The 16,881-nt window shown below is 40.8% G+C and overlaps 1 protein-coding gene across 3 annotated transcripts in view; it reads right to left on the reverse strand.

Moving 5' to 3' along the window:
• Nucleotides 1-16,881, reverse strand: part of fam20cb (FAM20C golgi associated secretory pathway kinase b) — a 79,721-nt gene that overhangs the window by 42,236 nt on the left and 20,604 nt on the right. For all 3 annotated transcript variants that reach the window (XM_089015857.1, XM_089015855.1, XM_089015856.1), the window contains one exon: nt 13,502-13,610. The gene's annotated coding sequence lies outside the window, so the exon portion shown is untranslated. The remainder of the gene's footprint in view (nt 1-13,501; nt 13,611-16,881) is intronic.

Genomic DNA, 16,881 nt, shown 5'->3' on the forward strand with positions numbered 1-16,881 from the left:
TGTATTTTAAAACTATTCCATACATAAGGTGCAACCCCAATGAATGGTGTATTTTAAAACTTTTTACATATATTAGGCGCACCGGAATATAAGGCGCCCCCCCAATAAATGGTGTATTTTCATACTTTCTCCGTATATAAGCCACACTTTAGTATAAGGCACACCCCCAATGAATGGTGTATTTTCTAACTTTTTCCATATATTAGGTGTACCGGAGTATAAGGCGCACACCACGTTATAAGAAGAGCCTGGGGTTACGCACTACTTGATCTGCAAGGGGAAAATGGAGTTGGTGTTTGCTGACAGTAGTTGCGAGACCTGTTGTGGCTCAATATTACTTCATATATAAAGCACACTTGCATATAAGGTGCAGGGTCATCTTTTGAAGAAAATTAAGGCTTTTGGGTACGCCTTATACACCGGAAAATGCGGTAGATGTAAAAAAAAAAAAATCAAGCAGGCTTTTAGAGTATATAATATGCCCGTTGCAGTTTTTTAGATAGCAATTTGGAAATAGGGTTCTGCAGAATCATGTTTTTTTTTAATTCCCTCACAGTAGAATAGCAAAACCACAGCTCAACTGATTTATCACGCGGCCTTGGAGATGACGTCCAAATGAAAACATAGAACGAAAAACGCGTGGAAATAAAATGTTAACCCTGTGTTTATTAATGTCGCCCAAGGAGGAGGAGGATGGTGGAGTTGGAAAATGAAATGAGGCGTCATCTTTGGCGCCGTTCATTGCTTCTGCAACTCCTTTAGAAATTGCGAGCGCCTCCATATTGCTTGCGTCGATTCATTTAAGGGAATGTGCCCTGATCGTGAGCCGGGTTTAAGTGAGGAACAAGTCTAATTTCCAACGTTGAGCAGCGGAATCTGATACAAGACTCCTTGAATTGATATTACGGAGAACAATGGCCTCTGTTGGCCTCAATAAGCCTCACGCCGGCCTTGGCTGCCTCTCTCTCGTCATCCCTTTCTCTCCTCAGCTGCTCTTTCACTAAGCAGACTTCAAGTATGCGCACACACACATAAACCGTCATAATAATCACTTCCTAAAAGAAAACCCATCTCGCGAGGCTTTTGCTGCAAATTGCTCTGAGGCACCCCCCAGAGACTCTTCATTTAATTCCTTGTCATCTATTTCCTTAAAACATTCCAAACCAAACCAACGTTGGATTTCGTTGACTCAATCGTACGTTGCGCAGCAATCGCAATATTCGAATTAGCGCTCTCTAAGACGATCCCGGAGGATTTCAAAATAAAATGAGGTGTTTTTTTTGCAGTAGGACATAACAGTAATTCTACTTTAGTGTTTTGTATGGTTTGGCTGACGGCAAGGTCACACCACACAAAATTGCAATCGGTCTGTTTAGCCATGATAAGTGTGGGTTGGTATTAGTCTCCATGATTTGAAGTAAACTGTAAAATTGCAAGACTCAATAAAATTAGTATATGGAATGTGTGTGTGTGTGTGTGTGTGTGTGTGTGTATGTGAGTTTGTATGGCTATTTTTGTGAGGACCACTATGATTTTATACCATACGTAGTGAGGACATTTTTGACTAGTGAGGACCTTTTGGTCCTCACTTTTTTCATTCTAAAGGCTCCTACGTGTGTGTGTGTGTGTGTGTGTGTGTGTGTGTGTGTGTGTGTGTGTGTGTGTGTGTGTGTGTGTGTGTGCGCGCGTGTGTGTGCGTGTGAGATTTAGTAGTTGCACCCAAACACCCTTGCTTTGCTTTTGCTTCCTGACTGAACTTTAATCCTATAATTAAAGCTTAGGGCAGAGCATTTTAATGAAGGCTGGTCAGATTGATGAGTGTTCATATTTGGAGGGCTCTTAGGGTAGTTTATGTGCGGTTCTTCTAAACACCGGATTTCAACGTCACTCGCTTCTTATGGTTTCGATTTGGATCTAGAACTGCCCTTCCCATTATCATCACAACTTTGGTTTCAAAAAAGGTGGGCCCCCCAGCCCACCTTTTTACTCTTTTTCTCTAGGCATAGAAGAGCTAACCCTTCCACAAATAATCATCCATCCATATGGATTCATCCATCCATCCATCCATCCACCGTCATCCATAAATTGCCCTCAGATGCCGAAACATTAAATGAAGCCCCTTAATTCATTTCAAAATGTGTATCAAGATGCCACAAAAGGGTAGTAAATCATCATTTACATTTAAATGAAGCTCCTCAACACACTTTCAACATAGTTCCTTGGGACTAAGATGAGCCAATATGGTGTCATTTTTTTTAATCTGAAAAAAAAAGTAAAAATTGCTAAAACTAATTAAACAAGGGGTTACGTAATTGTATTTTTCAGAATCTGAATAGCATTCCTTCAATTAGTTACCAGAACCGCCTTTTGAATATTATGAAACAACCTTGTATCACGGGACCAATGTTATTCCTTTTATATCATAAAAAAAGAACACAAAAATAACACAAAAAAATGAAAAATCACCATTTATGAAAACGCAATGATTTCATGAGGGAATAGTTGTCTGGATTGCCAAATGCTGTGTGAGCGGAGCACTAAATCTCACAGTTGCGATGGCATGCATGAGCCCCGCCAAAAAAAGGAGAGACATCCAGGAGTCATTAAGTCATAAAGAAAGAGCGATTCTCCCAAAATTTGACTCGGGGCCAATACTATTAGAAGATGATCGATGATGCTATTCCATTGAGATCTTTACTCAATGTGGATAATATACGGTGTACGCAGTAAACACACCCGCTTTATCAACGGCAACTTGAGCTCTTCTTTCTATTTTGTATACATCCTTTCTGATTTTGCTTATCCTCACAAGGGTTATGGGGGTTTACTGGAGCCCATCTCGGGTATTCTCGGGCACCCTGAACCGCTTTCCAGCCAATCACAAGGCACATAAAGGTGATCTATATATCCTCGTCTGGACAACAAATTACAAAAAAACTGAGATAAAATATGCGTTTTTAGTCAGATCGTAGCAGCGACTTGCAAAGGCAGTGCAGGTGCCTGTACATAATTGAAAGTATTATCAAGGTTGACTTGCTAGGTGTAAATGACACAATAACGTAGCACCCCAATGTGCACGGAGGTGATAAAGGCCGCATGAAGCCTCAAATCCCACCCCCCACCACCTCCTCATTATCGTTTCATCCCTCGCTTCTCCTCTCACCGCCGCCGTCAACAAAGTCCCATCAATGTCAGCCGGGACACGCACGCCGGGGCAAAGTTTCAGCGGAGGTAGGAGAGACGGCAACATGCCAGTCGCTCACTTTTAGATATGCACCGCTAACAGCAAATGTCACCTTATATGCAAAAGACAAAAAGGTTACCTTGGTGACCTCAACGCTACAAGATAGTCGTTGATTAGTCACGGCCATCAAAAAGGTCAAAACATTGTCCTGACATTCAAACATCTGGGCCCCCCGGATCCGATTACCTGTTTGAGGGGAAATAGGTTATAGAAACCGAGAAGATCTAACCGGACAGAGCAGGGTTTGTATGCCGGAATGGAGTGGCGGTGTGGAGTTTCCATGAGATTGCGAGTGCTTTGACCTTTCAGCGCAAAACCCCCCCCCCCCCCCCCCCGGGTGCAAAGAAGAAAAGGTGTTTCAGCCATTTCCGCTGCCACTCTGGGTTGCTGGATTGAATGGAGAGCCAGTCCAAAAGGTGCTACTGTTGCTTTTCCACTTTCTTTCGCAAATGCCAAGCAAAATAAATAAATAAATACAATTGCACGAGTGAGCGTTGGACCGGCCTGACCCGAATCCATTTGCAAACCTCTGTTGGAAAACATTCATTTATGCTTATAAATGAATAGTTCTCACCACGCTGTTAAAGTGGATTTGAAAAGATAAAACATGAGTGTTAAATGTCAGGAGTTGATGAAAAAAAATGAAATAATAAATGAGGGAAGAATGTGCCGGTTGTGTTTGGCAAAAGCACTCAGACAGGAATATCTGCATAATAATTGTCTGTATTGAATTATATATGACAGATGTTTTTTTTTTTTTTTAATGTATCAAAAGTCTGTTAGACCAAAGCAAGTCGTTTTGCGTCACGGAGTAACAGGGGCAAAGGGTCATTTTAAAAACATTTACAGTTTGCAAATCTCCTATGAGGACAGTACTTCATTTTGCTGTGTATAAGGCGCACCCAAAAGTCTCGATTTTCTTCTAAAGAGGACCCTGTGCCTTATACATCGTTCACAGTTTTGCTTTTTACTACATTTGTTTTCAGGCGGTCAAAACCAATCAGAAAGAAACCTTATTTGACATCACACACAACCCGCGTTTGCATTTAAATTATACAATTAATGTTTGCTACGTGTTTGAAAGTTGGTGACAGAAAAGATCACGATAGCATGCATGAAATATCTTCGTTATTACCGGCCACCGGCACATCTGACAAGCAATTCCCTGCTCCCACTTCCCTGACTAACACCTCAAAAAAGCTATAGTTGACCTATCTGAGCCACGACAGATTACAATGTTAATGAAGCCCTTTGAAGACGCCGGAGGCATCTGTAACGATACGCTTTCAAGCAGGGGATGGGCAATGGATATCCAGATTGCTCTCATTCATTTTGTAAAAAGTCACCGCCCCCCCCCCCCTCGTTATACTGTTTGCATTCATTCAATCACCCCCCTTTTCAAATTGTACTGCGCAGAAAGTTGACCTCGTGTTAGCATTTGTATTAGAATTGTGCTCCAGGCCCATTGGTGTGTTGTCACCAATAGCTACTTTTTACTCCTTCATACCGGTCAACCTCCACGGCTCCATGCCCTTACAAACTGTCATATTTTCCCTTACAAAATGCAAAATAATCGTACACCATATTATTTTTTTCAAAATGTGTTTATTTATTTATGTAGTTTAACATGTTATATCGTACATGTGTTTCGTTATATAATTCTGTACATATTAATAAATGATGAAATTACAAGTGTTGCTTGAAGTGTTGTCTATTGTATGCTATCTGCTGCTCACCCACACACAAAAAATCCCGTGACTGTAAAGTGTCCTTGAGAGTTTTGAAAGGCGCTTGGAAATGAAATGTATTATTGTATGATTGATATGTTTTCCAGACTTCTATGTTTTTGGCGTGGCTCTTTGTATCAAAATGCGTCTTTAAATCATAGAAACCTTAGGAAGCTACTTTCGCGACTTTTTTTTTAATATTCCACACCTTTCTTCGAAGCTTGTATCAATCTGTCTTATCGTCCTGACTTTCGCTTTGTTCACGTGTGATCGGGATGATGGAATGGGAAATCCGCAGGCGGCAGACGCATGCGCACAGTAGCATCAAACCGCTTGCTTCGTTTGCAAAAAAAAAACGATACCGAGATAGAGGCTACTAACTCGTTTGACTTGATTGATTTGCCATTTCGTGATAGTCGGTGCATACTGGATGGTACCCATAATGGACAAATTTGCGTTTTTCCATACAGATTTTCTTGTACGTTGTATACGTCTTAAAATGCATAATAAACGTAGAGTAAAGTCTCGTTATATCGATATTCAAGGGAGTCCGAAAAAATATCGATATAACCGGGACTATCGATATATCAGACCCTCTTTGCATGTAATTTTCTCCGTGCGTGCATAGAAATAGTATCGATATAACCGGGACTATCGATATATCCGACCCTCTTTGCATGTAATTTTCTCCGTGCGTGCATAGAAATAGTATCGATATAACCGGGACTATCGATATATCCGATATCGATATAACGAGACTTTACTGTACTTTGTACGGCAAAAACGTACAGGTTGACAGGTATGCTCCTTCCTCTTATTTAGTCCAAAAAGGCCAAAAAAGGAAAACGTGAGCCCAAGAAAGACGAAAACACTGGGGGGAAAAAAAACGGATGAAGCCATTGGGCAAAATTGACGCCGGTGGAAAACATGTAATCCTGAAAGAAGAGCAGAACACTAAAGCAAAAGACAAGAAGGGATGAATCTAATCATCTAGCGCCTAGAAGACACATTTGAGCGGCGCTGGACCTTGACAATGATGAGCGCAACTTCATTCCGTTCGACGATACAATAGAGGCTGAGAATGAGAACAGCTCGTGAATGGCTCTCCATCATCCACATCATTAACGGCGACACGTACGGAGAGTAGCGAGTTCATTCATGTTCTGATCGCGGGTTATATGTGCAAGAACTTCATCGATGTATATTCAAAGCATTTAATCATTTGCATATTAAATAGAGGAGAAAAAAAAGGATATGTAACCAGGTCAATCTCATTTCCTTGGGCACAATTCGTTCTTTCGTTGGAATTTCACAGTGAACGTATCATCTATCTCACGTTTTCAAACCTGGCGGGTGACTCATGTGAAATGAAAAATGTCATCATTGACATCCGTTCTCTTATTATCGAAAAACACGAGGGACAAAATGAATGATTCTAATCGCATTAACTCATTCATTGCCGTTTCCCGATTCATACGGGAATTTAAAATATGACATGGAGCGCCATTCGTGAATTTGTTCGGGTTTTAAAGCGTTGGTCAGACCTCTGGCAATGTTTTTTTCCTCACACAAAGGGGCAGCATTTGCATTTTGCACATCTGCTCCCATTTCAAGCTCAGATAACTCCAGACCCATATAATTTAGGAATTAACTCTTTTTTTTATGATGAAAGAAGAGGGTTTAGGGTTTTTTACACTGCATTGAATGTTTATGTAGACCTAAAACGCAATATTCTGTGGATTCTGCAATTTGAGTGAAAATGACAAAAGCCCTGGCACTGGAATGGACACATTTTTGCACGTTGTATGGCAGTGAATAAGTTAAAATCAGGATACATATTTTCTGTGCATGACACCATGCCACTTCATATCTTTTTTTAACTCATTCACTGCCAGATGTGCAAAAATGTGTTCACTACAGTGCCAGGGTTTTTGTCATTTTCACTTGAATTCCAGGACCCACAGAAAATTGAGTTTTAGGACTACATAAACATTCAATACAGCGTTAGAAACTTTAGGTTCTCTTCTGTCATCAGGAAAAAAAGAGTTAATTCCTAAATTATATGGGTCTGGAGTTATATGAGCTTGAAATGAGGGCAGCTGTCCAAAATACATACTGTACATTACAAAAAAAGTATACAGAATTATAAACGTTAGACTCTCTTCTTCCATCAGAAAAAAAGAGTTAATTCCTAAATTATATGGGTCTGTAGTTATAAGAGCTTGAAATGAGGGCAATAAACAATGCAATACCAATACTATATTGGTTTATATAGCGCTTTAACAACCGCTGAAGCTGGAACAAAGTGCTAACATGGAATATATTGAAATGCTGCCTGTTGTGGAAAAGAAAAATCATTGCCAGAGGCCATGACCAGCACTTTATCAGCACCTAGACATGACAAAACAAAACCCGAACAAATTTGGGAATGGCGCTCTACGTCAGATTTTCAATTCCCGAATAAATTAGTGAATGGTAGTGAATGAGTCAACAGGAGCTTGGCTTGAAAATATGCACATTTACTAATCGGCTGATGCAACCTAAACTGGACCAGCAAAAAATAATAATAATTGCAACAAAACCGGGAGACCTCGAAGTCTTTAATAAACCATTTAAATAATTAAACCTCATCAGCGCGTCGTTACTACAAAATGACAAGGATGTCAATGAAAATATACCTGAAGTGCCATTAAGCGAGACGCTCTTGACTGATCCCCCAAATGTTCGTCAATTTCACAAAAAGTGTCACTCAACGGCTTCTCGACGAGAAATACAATCTCTCATTTATCTCACTGTGCTCTCATTAAGTGTGCTAGGCTTTAAAGACGCTCCCCCGAGCCCTAATAGCTGCAATTAGCGCGTGCACGCACACACACACACACACACATACACACACAGTGGGCTGTGCGCTTGTCAAAGGGAATTGTAGCCCTGCAGCATTGAGTGAAAATAAGACAGAGGGAAGCATGAGGAGGCAGCCATTCGACTGCCTCCACTAATAATATTGGGCTGTGAGTGTCAGGCTCAATTTCATTGGTTGTCGGGATGAGTACCGCGAGGCCTGGATGAGCAAGGGGGCTGGATACGAAAAGGAAGGACAAACTTGCTATAAATTAAGGTCTGTTTTAATATAAGGAGGCTTGAAATTACCTCCATTAGTGGTCATTTTATCCATTGAAATGGAACGGGGCCCTTTTAGCGAAAAAACAATAGTTTTGGGAAGGCCGCCGGTACCGATTTTTTATCTGTATGGGTGTGAAACAGACTGTAATTGAATAACTAAGAAAAAAATGACCCAAACGGACCATCCGTGCACACAATCACACTTTGGGACAATTCAGAGTGTTCAATCAGCCTGTCATGCATGTTTTTGAAGAAAAGGGAGAAAATCGGAGTACCCGAAGAAAACCCACGCAAAATGACCAAAACTGGAATCAAACCTGGTACTTCTGCATTGTGAGGTCGACGCCCTAACCACTCGCCCGTTATTTTAAAATCCACTATTCCATAATTGCAACATTTAAATTGTTGTTTAACACATTCACTGCCAGGCAAAAATGTGTGCACTCCAAGTGCCAGGGTTTTGGTCATTGTCACTTGAATTCCAGGACCCACAGAATATTGAGTTTTAGGACTACATAAAGATTCAATACAGTCTTAGATAGATTAGACTCTCTTCTTTCATCGGAAAAAAAAGTGTTAATTGCTAAGTTATATGGATCTGGAATTATCTGAGCTCAAAATGGGGGTGGCTGAACAACAGCTGAAAGAATCGCTAACATGGAAAACAAGTAAATGCTGCCGCTTTGTGGAGAAGAAAAAACATTGTCAGAGGACATGGCCAGCGCTTTATCATCACCCAAGCATGAAAAAACAAAACCCAAACAAATTTGGGAATGGCGCTCTACACCATACATGTATTTTCAATTCCTGAATAAATTTGTGAATGGCAGTGAATGAGTTAAATGGCGGTGTAGGTGGAGCAGGAGGGTTGATGGGGAATCAGGACAAGATGTTTCATTCCTTCAACCATACCATGTCGCCATATTGCCAAACACAAGCAACAACAAGGAAGCCGGTGAGTCACCTTCCACCGACACTCTTATTATCTACCTCGCCGTCTCAGTGCGTCAATTTCGCCACCCCCACCACGGCACAGGCCCTCACGCAGAGCCGAGAGACAGGCGGATCATCTGACAAAGCTGATGGAGACGCGCATGCAGCCAAGCATGCAGGTAGACAGAAAGCGAGGGAGGACAGGTAGACAGGCAGAGGTGGGCATGGCACCCCCCCCCCCACTCTCAACCTCCATCCCCGATATCCCCAAGCAGCTAGATATTACTGCTTCACTGAACAGCATAATAACAGTGTCTTCTTCTTCTACTCCTTTTTTTCTTCTTCACAGGGATTGTCTGTTGTGAAAAGCCACTCATGATTGTTCTTTGTTTTCAAAATGGAACTGAAGGTTCTTAGAAAGAATTTCTTGTATGAAATATACTCAAGCAGAGAAATTGATATCTTTAAGCTATACTGTACATACACCCGTGCGCACATTTTATGTACACTTTGGAAATTTGGCTATAGGGTTGAAAGGAGATGTCGGAGTGGTCTTCGTGGAAGGTTTTTTTTAAAGGACAACCGACACCACTTTTTTGTTTCCTAACTGACATCAAATAAACGTTTTATAGCATCTACAATACCCAAAACACGCAGAATGATATTTTTAGTCAAATGCAAACCACCAATAAAAATTAACTTAGTGTTTAAAAACTACTTCAAATTGAACCCGGAAGTGGCCAGTTTCAGAAGGTCCGGCCCTCTTGTTCGTGACGTCACGCCAAGACATCTTGCCTTGCTCTAGAATCAAAACAATAGCTTCAGATTCGGAGAAGATGCTTTCTTGTTACTCATCCAGTTATGAATATGATTCAAATAGTTCCGAAGAGGAAAGCATACATGTTTGCAATCAATTAAATCATTTATTCTGTCTCATTTTGAGGCGTCTGGACTCCAATGTAGTGCCCAGACAATGCACAAGATGGCGCCCAAGCAACGTTGGAAATGGGTGGATTTGTCTGCTCGGACTACTAGTATCAAATAGTAGTCTTGATGCAACACACAACGATTCACCATCGCGTTATTTATGTGTTTTCCTTCTATTTTCACCATCAACACGGATCAACATGAAGTTTTCAGACCAAACAAAGTACCGCAAAATGCATTGACGTGATGAAAGGACTGCTACAGTGTGTCGCTTTCTCGGTCAGGGGCGTTCCTTCTGTGACGTGACATCAGGAATCGTCACCAACTCAAAAACAAGACTTAAGAATATTCAGCGCGAGTTTTAAAACGTAAAATATAGCTATATGCGGTGGAATCTTTGTAAAATACGCTTAGTAGAAATAGAATTTGAAGCGATTTCACAAATTTTGGACACAACTTGTCCGGGGGCGTCGGTTGTCCAGCTCGGAGGTCAAGAACCGGCGGGTTATCCGTATGGAGCTAAACTCGCAAACTCACCACCTGTATTTTAACAGAGCGTAGGATTGAGAGATGAAGCGCTATGATAACTTGGACACGGGACTAGCGGGAGTCACATCGATGCTTCTGTTTCGAATATTTCTCCTTCAGATGTACTCACTGCCTATAGATAAGTATAGTTTCGATACATTTATTTAAAAAAAATACTCTGCAAAAAGTCTTGATTAAACTCCTGCACTGAAAAAAATATATAAACATTGATATGAAAACTGACGCCGGTACGAGTTTGACATTTCCCAAATTGCAGTCGTTTGCGATTTGAAAATTGCATCCTACGACACAACGCTATCAATTTAAATAGGATGAAAATTTCACCCTTATTAATTCCATCGGCGCGAACACAAGCACAGGCGCACAAACGACGTCCATTTCTCCCCCGCTGTTTTCGTTATCCTGATAATTCAAGAGGAAATGAAATCATCTGGGGCAATGATGCGGACTGTAAAGTGTGATGCTATGTTTTATTTTCGCTCTGATTGGAAGGGAGGTCCGTCATCTAAAACTAAATAGCTGAGCAGTTACATCACCGTGATTGGAGTTTTGGGTTCACACAAAAAAAATATCCTGGAAATTAGTCCTTGTTCAAAAATGTGCTTTTCCCCTTACACGTTGGTCTGAAACCACCAATCCAGAAGCTCAAAATGAGCCATGCTCCTGTTTTTTTTCATGCATGTAAGAGTAGATTCCATTATGAGATTTGTCACGGAACAAATTAAACATGTTAGTCAAGCTATCGCCGTGTAGTAGCCAAAAATATGGAATAAATTCATTGTCATCATATATGGAGGCTATTGTGTTTTAAAACGCTATAGTCAGCCTCAAACTTTTAATACGCTATTCAATAATGTGCTACTTCAGCAGATTGTACGGAAAAGATAACCTGTCTCATACGGCAATGTACTCAAACACCACCAGCAACAGCTTCTCATTTGGGAAGGAGGACCCCAAAAGACAAGAAAGCAATTATATCTCTACCACTGCTCTCATTTCCAGGTAGGCCACTAACTCTCTCTCTTTCAATCCCAAACAAAGTGTAAAGCATTTTAAGACTGGTTTTAATCACACATGGACAGAATTCACAGATTCAACTCCTCTCATCTATTTATACAGCACTATTCCGGGCTTCTTTGCAGAGGATAAAGAATATGCAATTGAGCACTGTTACATTTCAATCAATATAATGCTTAAGTGGTTGACGCATCGCAACACGGATTGGATTAGCCTTTATTAGTCTCGCAGTGGAGAAATTTACATTTCGCAGGCGTAAAGTTATGGAAGGAAGAGGAAAGGAAAGGAAGAAGTAGAAAAAAATAAACACAGGAGATGCGTTCTTGAAGTCAAAAGAACAAAAACAAAATAATATGACAACACAAAGACAGTCTGAACCCTCTTTGTTGTATGAAGCAGATCTAGATAAAATACGAGGATCAAACCATCCTTTTCACCAGTGGATCGGGTACATAATGGTGAAATGTGCACGTCTGCTACAATTAAGTTAAATGCCGAAAGCAAACACGAAGCCGTAGCATCCATTGACGAAAAGAGATTGTCTCAAATTTCCTATCTCCTGCCCCACGTAAATCCGCTTCAATTCCAAGCGGCGATATATCTTAACGTCAGAAACGATCGCTTCTTATGTTCTCGTTTCCAAAGGCTTGCACGTGTTTACTTGTTGGCTTGTTATTTTGTTCCTTTGTGAGCGCACAGCAAAAGAAAACGAGTCGTCGTGTTGTTGCCGTTGCAAAGAATTTCAATTTTGCAAGAGGAGGGGGACGTGCCACAATAACAAGCCAATACAAAAGCATTTATCTGCAGTTATCCTGGGGCATACAGATACAAGGTATCAAACCCCTTGCGTGTGTAACGTGATCGGATTGTCATATCTGCTGAGGGAGACTTCATGAGAGCTGAACACGGGATTTAAATGAAAATAATAGCTTTTTTTTTGCTTTGTTTTAAACATCTGACTAGTCTCATACGTCTCTGCCATTGTCTTGCAATCTCTCGCCTTTTTCCCCTTTTTTTCCCGTTTGATTGATACACTCATTTCGTGAAGATTTCACGCTTGACGAATCCTAAATGGCTCTGTTCCCGTGACAAACAGATCAATTTTTATACACTGCCTGTCTTGAAAATTGTTGGACCGACCATCTTGGTGACACTTTGGAGTTTTGATATTATTGAAGACTAGGTTAATACAATGGGATTGACATTCCATCAAGCGCTTTTGACCATAAGTGTCAGCTTTGGAGCAAAGAACAGTTGTCCTTGAACCAGCCATCCATTTTCAATGATAAGCTGCTCGCAGACGCACATAGTAAGACTGTTGACTAGCCTAAAATGCATATCTTGGTGGACCACAGTGTCAAAAAATTTGCATTTCAAGACCTCGGAACTCCAAGACAAACTTGCTTCTAATATCTTTCACCGAGCACCATCAATGTTTGCAAAAGATGAGCTTTCGAATCAATTTTGAAGCAGCGAAGAGACGCGGGAGAGATGAGGCCTAAAAGGACAGGCCATTGTGAATGTTTCGTTAGAATCGATTGGTTTTTTATGCAGGGGGACGTGAGAAAAGTGGTATCAGGTGAAAGAAAATAAAATAAAAAAATAGCTCAGGCCACTCCAGTTAGAGACGAGATCCTGATAACCTTGCAATCGTGAGGAAGGACGATGGTCGTCATGGGAACAAGGGTTTAAAATGTGATTATCGGAAATGAGTTGCAAGCGTTTGACAATAGTATTTAGAATCTGAGCTTCAACTTCATAGATCAGATCCTCCACAATTCACTAAGTGTAATAAAAAAACATTTTGGCTGAATTGCAACATTTGAACACCAACAAGCAAAACGGCAATTAGAACCAAGTACCACCATCACATCCCGCGCATGACATCACGACCTCCTTTGGTGACGGTAATTAGAAGTTGTTTAAAAAGTGTATAATAACAACCAAAATGTGTCTTTAAAAGACATCCGCAGGTCTTTACCTTCATTGATGTCCCGCGGTGACCGCAGGTGGCGTGTGGTCAAGCGCGGTGGAGCCAGATGACAACGATCCTGTTACGAAGAAGTGCTGTAGGATGTGATACAATCCTGCTGCAAAACAAACAAACGAAAAAATGAGAGGTTTTATTTTTGATGTATTGTTATGCATATGTGCACATTTTATTTATTAAGAAGAAGAAGAAGAAGAAGAAGAAGACGAACAAGAAGAACGAGAACAAGAAGTAGAAGAACAACTGCAACAATAACAAGACGAATAAGACCAAGAAGAAGAACAAGAACAAGAAGAAGAAGAACAACAACAAGAGGTACAAGAAGAACAAGAAGAAGAAGAAGAAGAAGAAGAAGAAGAAGAAGAAGAAGAAGAACAACAACAACAGGTACAAGAACAAGAAGAAAAAGAGCAAGAACAAGAACAAGAATAAGAACAAGAAGAACAACAAGAAGAACACGAGGAAGAGGAAGAGAAGAAGAAGAACAACAACAACAACAACAACAACAACAATAATAATAATAATAATAATAATAATAATAATAATAATTGGATTGGATTGGATTTGCCTTTATTAGTCTCACAGTGGAGAAATTTACATTATATAATATATATATATAATAAAAATACATTTCATTTCTAAGCGCCTTTCAAAGCACCCCAAGACACTTTACAAATAAAAGAACAAAAAAAACACCAGAACAATAAAGAAAAAAATTAATTTAAAAAATATATACCTAGCGACGCCCCTGGTGAAGCATGACAACATGGCCGTTAGTTCTAATGTCCACCACAATATTGTACCAAATACGTTTAAATAATTTATATTGATACAGTGGTTTAATACAACTCAAAAAATATGTATAAAATACTTTGTACATATTTTTTTTATTTACAGTACATGAAAATTCCATTTGGTATAAGAAGATGCAGGAGGATAGGTTTGTGGCAAGATCCTGGTTTGAGGTGGGCGGAGCCAAATGGAGGTGCAGACGGATATAAAAACAAGTAGATAAAAGCAAAGCATGATGGGAAACAAAGAACTCAGACTCAGGCATTTTCACACCGACTGCTCTTTAAACATTTACTTTCATATGCCTAAGTTGTGTCGTGGGTGGGCGACGGTTGTGGGAGGGAGGTAGGAGGGGGTACAGCTTCTATTACAGCGGTCTTTCATGGCTGTGTCACAGCCTATTAACCGCATTCGTCTTTCGCCTTCAATATTCAGCGGCGTTGAACAAAGACAGATGAACGGTGCTCACGCTATTTCCACACGCCGGACAAGGTGGAGGACATGAGTCTTTTTTTTGGGGGGGTGGGGGGCTACTCAGCACTAACAAGTCAAGCAGACATTGTCAAATAAGGCATCAAAACATACATGGCAACACATTCATCTTGCCAAAGTGAACCAAAGTGAGGCGGTGATAACACCCGCCTACGTCGTATATTGCACACACTGTTTGCCTTTCATCCCGGTTGTTCCTGGTCCACTTGCTCTGCAATTTTTGTGGAACAGAATAATTGTGCCACAAATGGGAAGAAAGGGCGCCGATGCGTATGTGGAACGGTCGCGGCTTGGAATTGAAGCGGATTTAAGTGGGATAGGAGATGTGAGAAAATGTCTATTCGTCAATGGATGCTACAGCTTCGTGCTTGCTTTCAACATTTAGCTTGTAGCAGACGTGCACATTTCACCATGACGTGCCTGATCCACTGGTGAAAAAGACGCTTAGATCCTCTCCTCTTCCATCTAGAACTGCTTCATGCAACAAGGGTGCAGAACGTGCTTAAGATTGAATAACTGTGTCTTTGTGTTGTCATATTATTTTGTTTTTAATTATTATTTTATTTTATTTACTTATTTTATTGATTTGAGTTCAAGATAGCGCCGTGACAGTGGCTGCCTTGACAGCGGCTCCTGTAGTTTATTTTTCTACTTCTTCCTTTCCTTTCCTCTTCTTTCCATCACTTTGCTGCTGTGAAATGTACATTTCTCCACTGCAAGCGTAATAAAGGCTAATCCACAGAGAAAGAAAACACATTTTCGGATTGTGTCTTTATTACAGGTAACATTCGACTTACGACCGGCTCGATTTACGACCACCCGTACTTACGACCACAACCTCCAGACCCTATTTTAAAAACAATTATTCTACGCCTGGCGCCGCAACATACAACAATTTTGACCAGCCAGCCAGCATCTCACTCTCGCACAGCAATCGACCGCGTGATGACACCAAAGGGGGGAGTTTGCAAGCCATTTAGCCTCCGAGTCTCTATTCAACATTTTGAATTGATTTCGACTTACGACCATTTTGACTTACGACCGTTTGGTCGGAACGGAACCCCGAAGTCGCATGTTATGTGTATTTATAAAATACAAATAACAATGCAAACCCGCCCACCCACTACGGAGGCCTCAAAACAATGCGTACAGCGTCTCACTCACACAAAGAACTCTAACAAAAACACTATTTATTTCCCATGCATGTCTTCAATCCATTAAACGCTAAAAAAAACAAAATTTCAGTTTCGTGCCAGCATCCCCATTAGTTTTTTCCCCTCCAAAATGGCACATCCGGTTTGCATGATCATTCATTGTTGAGTACATTTGTAGTGAGCTCCTACATTCATAAGGGAGTTCCATTTGATCCGATTGGTACCTTCAAATGAGCTTCACCGAGACGAGGGGCTCCCTTTTCGAATTCTCCGGTGGCTCTCACCATCTGCCTTTATCTTATTTAGAGCAGCTTTTAGGCCCTTCCCCACCCCAATCTCCAGTGCTTTCAAAATGTAAGAAGCATAATCAATACGACGTGGTGCTCCTACATGACAAATGGCTTCAGGGTGGGAGGGAGATAAACCACAGAGGAGCTTTCTTCATCACCCTTGCAATAGATACCCCTTCTGTAAATGATTATAAACTCATTCTGAGCAGAACATATGAAACCCTTAACGTAAGGGTGTGTGTGTGTGTTTGCCCGGAGGCGATCAGTCTGTCAAAGTCGTTTTATTTTACACTTCCTCGTCCCCCAGACTTCTTCGACACGGCCCTTATAAAGATTTATCAAAAGCTAATGAAGCTCAAAACAAGGAAATAACTCATGTCAGCTTCACGGGAGGATCCCATCCGACCCTCCCACCCCCAAAAATAAATAATCATCATATCTGTCACTTTCCCGTTAATGAAAACAAGTTTGCTGACACATTTAGGTCCGATTTAATTGGCATTAATTCTCTGTCAGCCCTTGTTATCGGCATTATTAAACAAGACGGTTGGCTGGAGCTTTACCATAAGTCAAAATACTTTCACGAGCCCGCAGCGCTGACCTATTTTCCATAATAATACACTGCAGATTTTACACACTGTAT

The sequence above is a fragment of the Hippocampus bargibanti genome, linkage group LG15 (assembly GCF_051943395.1).
Source record: "Hippocampus bargibanti isolate YZ-2025 linkage group LG15, ASM5194339v1, whole genome shotgun sequence".
NCBI lineage: Eukaryota > Metazoa > Chordata > Actinopteri > Syngnathiformes > Syngnathidae > Hippocampus > Hippocampus bargibanti.